General features: G+C 49.5%; 1 protein-coding gene across 1 annotated transcript in view; it reads right to left on the reverse strand.

Moving 5' to 3' along the window:
• Window positions 1-4,498, reverse strand: part of LOC149345811 (uncharacterized) — a 175,115-nt gene extending 170,617 nt beyond the window's left edge. The window contains exon 1 of the mRNA XM_089586236.1: window positions 3,887-4,498. The gene's annotated coding sequence lies outside the window, so the exon portion shown is untranslated. The remainder of the gene's footprint in view (window positions 1-3,886) is intronic.
• Window positions 4,499-6,000: the final 1,502 nt, after the last annotated feature.

Raw genomic sequence — 6,000 nt, forward strand, 5'->3', positions numbered from 1 at the left:
ACCATTATTGACCTAGCTGTACTGGCCTTAGAGGGACATTATATGCACTTGAATGAAAAATAGCGAATAAATAAACGACATTCAATGAGAATAATCAGTTTGTATGTATGAAAGCTACCTTGAAATCTGTGAGACGCGTTGTAGTTACGGGCTCCAGAATGGACCACTTGCTTGTGTGTACAGTGCATTTAAATGCCAGCACATGCAAGCTCTTGCACTTCGCCACCCACTAAATGTGGTCGCCGAGATGGCATTCAGACTGGCGAATTGCAGCCACGGTCTAACCACAAGCCAAGACGGTGAAGGCACTGCTAAATGTCCGTGCACGTGTTATTCAAGGGACTGTTCATCAAACTCTCGGCGCTAAGCACGTTATAAAGGGAAGCTCATTGGCCCCAGCTCATGTCATTAAGTTTGAGTACGTTATGCTACAGGTGTAAACGGTGGTCAGATGAAGATGTCAGCACCTAGAGTAGCTGATTACATTCGGTTGCAAAACTTTCATTGTGCAATAGGAAGGGGAGTTTTTAGGCTTCCCGCCAAGACGACGGCCAAGAGATCTTGGCTGTTGGTGGCTGCTTCGACCAGACGGACGGCTTCTAGCTGGATCTCTGAACACAAGCTTAGTAACGCTTCCTATTGGTCCTGGGACTATTTTTGGGCCCTCCAGAGGGGGCACTCCCAAAGGATATGGTTAAATGCTAGCTTTATTTTCCCAGAGCTTACAAAAGAAATTGCAAGCGATTTAGCATTGTTATGCACGGAAGATTGTAAAAAAGCAGTTTTTTTTGCAGGCGCACATCTCCGCATCTCGAACGATTGTATGGGCTCCTGCTCACATGGGCCTCGAAGGCAATGAAACGGTAGACGCCGCCGCAGGAGCGCTCACGCACCGGGCTACGCCTTCGCACCCTTCAGAAACGAATCCTGAGCACAATCAGGCCCTCACTTTTCGATAAACTACTCAATTATTCTAATTCAGCCGAAAAATTTATCTGAAGCCCTGTAAAGGCCTAAAAAAGGAAGACAGACGTACACTCCTCCATCTTTTCACAAAAAAACAATGCTGTGCCCGGCAGTTTTAAAGCACTTTGATCCTACATGTGCAGGAAGTGCCAGTACTGTGCGTAGAAGTCTTCGGACGTCTTCCACATGATGCATGCATCCCAGTCAACCCCGCGCCTCGCCCCAAAACCCAACGCCACCCGGGATAACTGCGAGGCAGCCTTGCTAGGCTGCTCCGACCTGTTGAGCCAGAAGGACCCTACCTAGTGATTGTGAGAGGTCGCCCCTTCCGGGCCACTTCAAACTTCCTCCCTGTCATATACATAGAATGATGTTTTCCAGACAGACAGACATGAAAGCGCGATTTGAGGTGTCCACTGATAGCCAGTTATGCGCCTTTTTTACAACAGCTGTATCTTGACCTTACTCACCTACGGGGCACAAACGTGAAGGCTAAGGGAAAGGATTCAGCTTAAATTAAAGACAACGCAGCGAGCTATGGAAAGAAAGATGATAGGTGTAACGTTAAGAGGCCGGAAGCGGGCAGGGTGGGTGAGGAAACAAACTGGGTTTAATGACATCCTAGTCAAATTCAAGCCAATCACACGGGCTTGGGCATGTTATCCGAAGGTAAAGTAACCACTGGTCCTTATGGGTAACGAAGTTTATGGTTTATAGAGGTTTAAGGTTCCAAAGCGACTCAGGCTATGAAGAGTGCCGTAGTGAAGGGCTCCTGAAATTTCGAGCACCTGGGGCTCTTCAGCGTGCACTGACATCGCAAGAGGTTTCCGAGAGAAGGCAAGCGTAGCAAAGTGCGGGAGAAAGTTGGGTGGGCAAAGGAGATTAAGAAATTTTCGGGGTTACGGTAGCCACAGCTGGCAAAGGAGAGGTTTAATTGTGGAGACGTGGGAGAGGCCTCTGCCCTGCAGTGGGCGTAGTCAGGCTGGTGATGATTTCCTCAAAATCAACAGAGTCTGCAACGTTGTCAACGCCAATGAACGCCAGCGGCATGTAGCAGTTGTACCGCGTTTCTGCCTAAACTTTGTCAACGCGAATGAAAGCAGCGCACATTTCTCACTACCGCCACGTAGCTCAAAGTCCGATCAAAGTGTCCACTGAACCAGTTAAGGGTATTTCCATTCCTTTCTTGATTTTTGCGCAGTTGGAAGTTGATGAATACCAGAAGACCACGCGGAGCAAAGCACAGTGCGAGAGCGTAGCAGCTCAACACGAGGCCTGATCGGCGGCGACGATAGCATGGCGCTCTCGTGCAGTGGCCAGCAAACGTGATCTCGTCGCGGAGCCGTGGGTTCAATACGCAGTGGTGTCAATATCTTATTCCTGCACGTATCTGAGCTGCTTCATACCGACATCGGCTTTTCTAGGATGGCTAGTGAAGTAGTGGTTTCGCACTGCCTCTACCCAACGCTAAACAGAGCCGAAGTCCTGAAACCCTTGTGAGCGTAAAATCAGGTAAACAGGGCCCATGCGTTAGCGGTGCGTCCATTGCTCGCACTGATAAGGAGTTAACGCCTCGAGAACTAATGCTATAAGCCTGGTACCCCGCGTCTTCAACAAATAGCAAGGAAAGGGGGAACAAATATAAGTATCGGTGCAGCACATTTTCTAAGCTCGTTGTCACCCGACGTTATTTCCAAATAAGCACGGTTTCTAACTCGTGCTCCGCGCGTTCCCACAGCAACGTCCCTATTGGAACATACATTTGTCGAATGGGTTTAAATGTATGCGTACTAGGTAGACGCTTGGGCATGTTGGTTAGACATATCGGTGCAGCGCATACGACGAGGACGAGATGAGACACAGACACAGCACTGTACTGTGCGTCTCCATACTGTTTCGCTACCACTTGTCCCCCTTACCCTGTTTGCGAAGTATCACAATGACATAGAGACATGGATATCACACCCATTAAGCCTTATAACCATTGTTGGTGGGTTTAAGGCTCCTTGAATCGAAATTTATGTCCAAGCGGACGCGTTTAGTGGCGTAGGCGTCGGCGCCTACCCCTATGACTCAAGTTTCATGGTAATTTTTCCTTCCAGCTGCCGTCGGAGCTCTGCGATTGTAAGGCTTACCTGTAGCATCCCGCAACAACTTTGCACCTGCCAAAAGCATCATGTGAGGCTACTAGTGACATACAAAAGAATTTGATCTTCGGCACCAGCCACGATACTTGAAATGGAGCACAAATGCTTTTCCTGTCCACCTCCAATTCGCCTCTGCGTCTGTTAATGGAAGCCAACCAATGAAACAACGTTAACTCGCAGTTCGCATGACGCGTAGCTGCAGCTGGCCCATCTTCATAACCTGAACAATCTCGCTCTAGTAGGAAGCATACCAAGAATTTTCGACATGACATTCGTGCGATATGGAAGACTGGTCACGACAATACCGCGCTAGAATTGCCCTCTACTGGCACGCGAAAGCGTTTCCGTATCATGCTCCATAGGTCTTGCAGGACTGTCTCTCCGATGCAATGTAGAGAAGTCGTAATAAAAAGGCTCACTTTGACAGGAATACACGAAAGAAGCAATCCTGTACGAATGTATGTAGTTAAAAACTATTCCACCGCTGCTGGGCAGTGCCTTTACTAGACTTTGCATTTAAGACAGTGCCTTTACTGGGTTCTACAGTCCCAATGGCATTTAAATGCTTCACCCATTCTTAACCTATGTCAACAATCAAGCTGGCACGAAAGGTGCCCGATAGTTGAACAATAAACTAGTTCACACCTTAAACACTGCCGTGCAAGTGCCTCCTTTATTTTTCCTTTTATCCTTTAGGCTGCATTTAAGATGCGATCTGCATTTCAGCCAAGACGAACACCTACCGAGAGAATAGTGACTTTCGTCAGGCTTACCTTTATCGGGACCAGCGGGGAGGGCTTAACAACGCCTCTGGCGATGGTCACCACGCTTGAACTTCAGCAGGAGGCAGATAAGACCAGAGCAGTTTTGAATAAATTACCATGTCAACACAAACACAGCAGCCGCGTTAGCATTCGGGCGGCGCAGATGGAGAGTTCGCGTGAAGCACCTCTGCCCCTCCCAAGGCGACGAGATGTGGGAACTTTGTTGGATTGCAGATCACTCTTGGGGCGCGACGCCCGCAGAAGGAAACGCCGAAGGTGGTCCCGGTCGTTTACATTTGAATGAACTCGGTAGGGAAGCTTTCGCGACGTCGTTTCCAATGCAAAGCGAAACTTCTTTTCGGTGGCCACCTTGGGGATAACGCAGGTCAGGGGAAGAGCGATGGCTGGCAGACCTTTCCCGAAGATCCTACTGAAGTGGTATCCGCAGCGAAAGACGTCGGGGACGGCACCATCAGCGACGCTGACGGTTGCCGAAGCTCGGCGAACAGGTGCTCCGCGCGTCCCTTCGGCGCTCCCGCATTGCCGACGAGCGCAGCGGCGCTGAAAACAGCGCGTCGAATGAGCTGAGATGCGAGCGAGGCCGACCGGCGCACTGCGCGACGCCACGTTCCGACGCGCACTGAAGCCGAGACCCTGGCCAGCCAGACGCGTCTTCCCCCTCGCGCTTCCCTTTTCTCCCCTCTCCCGTCACCTCTCCTCCACCTTTCCTCCGCTCTCGACATCCCCACTCCCGTAGCGATGCGTGGCCGGCACCTCCCCCTTTCACGCACCCGCCGCCGCCACATCGCCAACCTTGCGAGGGCGGCGCCAAAGCAGTTTGGAATGCGCCCACCATAAACGCAAAAGAAGAAGAGCATTAAGCACAAATTTGACAACGCTTGTAGTGCCCCACAGCGGAGGCGAAGCAAACTAGAGAAGCGCGACACGGAGGGCAGGAGTTGTTGCCTGAGCGGCGCTAGCCTTGTCACGACTGTGGAGGGCGCTTGCCCAGATTCGCTGCGAAGTGGCCTTTGTTGTGATCTGAAGTCGAAAGACAAAAGCTGAAATAAGTTTCACGGGTGATGTGTGGGCGTGTTCCATGACCCGTTTTTTACTCGACGCCGGCGAAATTTGATACTATTTTCCTTCTGTGTAATACATATTGTAACACGTTCACCGGTCTCCCACGTGCCTGCGATGCTAGAAAATAGAACGAACACAGAGGCAGCCGGAGTACTGGTGGTTACTTTCATCGACTAGCTAGGACGGGGTGGCGTAGGAGCAACGCGGAAACGGATAAGGTCCTCACAGTATCGCAAACTCGGGGTTCGGAAATGTGGCATAGCAGAAGAAACCAGGGTCAGATTTTCGAGGAAAGTTATAAACTGCGCAAACGGACGGTTGCAGGAGGTAAAGAAACGGGCGCAGAAACGGGCACCCGTGGTGTCGCATTGGTTTCTGTACTTACGGTACTGGTCTTTTGCGCAGTTTCTAACCTTTCTCAAAAATTAGCCAACTAGCCCCAAGAACGTCCTACTCAGAGACAGACGTTGCATTAGGTTTAGCGATCTCGCAGTCTGTACTGACGAGAAAGGTCTGACAATAAAATGTCAGCGTTTCTGAGACTATATATAAATGTTAGTAGGGTGTTAGGGTGTTAAAACAAAAGTAGGGTATTAAAAAGTAGGGTGTTAAAACAATAGCCATGAATACTGACTTCGTAATAAAGTCGGAGTGCAGGGTTCGTAGATAAGTGTTTATGCCTAGAAATTGAACAGTAAGTGCCACAGAATGCGAGGGCTGGCGTAAAAATTTTATTCTGGGATCATGAGAAAGCATTTCTCGGTGGGAAAATTTTGCAGTGAAGGTTATCCTCGCTTGATCTTAACATTTTGCGCATTTTAAACTGCTCAAGAAATCTGAAAACAAAAACAAAAAAAACTAACGGAGCTTCGAGCAACTATAGGGTAGGGTGTCAATATCCTGCATCTGCGCCTTTTTAGTCTTTACGCGGTGCTCTTTCCAAGTCATAGCTAACTTACCCGCCACTTAGGGGTAATCATCCGGTGTGTGACACCAGCACGCAACCATAGCGCTAGTATCACGACACAACATGAACAAAT

This window comes from Amblyomma mixtum, chromosome 4, assembly GCF_055824585.1.
Source record: "Amblyomma mixtum isolate Tamu chromosome 4, ASM5582458v1, whole genome shotgun sequence".
Classification (NCBI taxonomy): Eukaryota; Metazoa; Arthropoda; class Arachnida; order Ixodida; family Ixodidae; genus Amblyomma; species Amblyomma mixtum.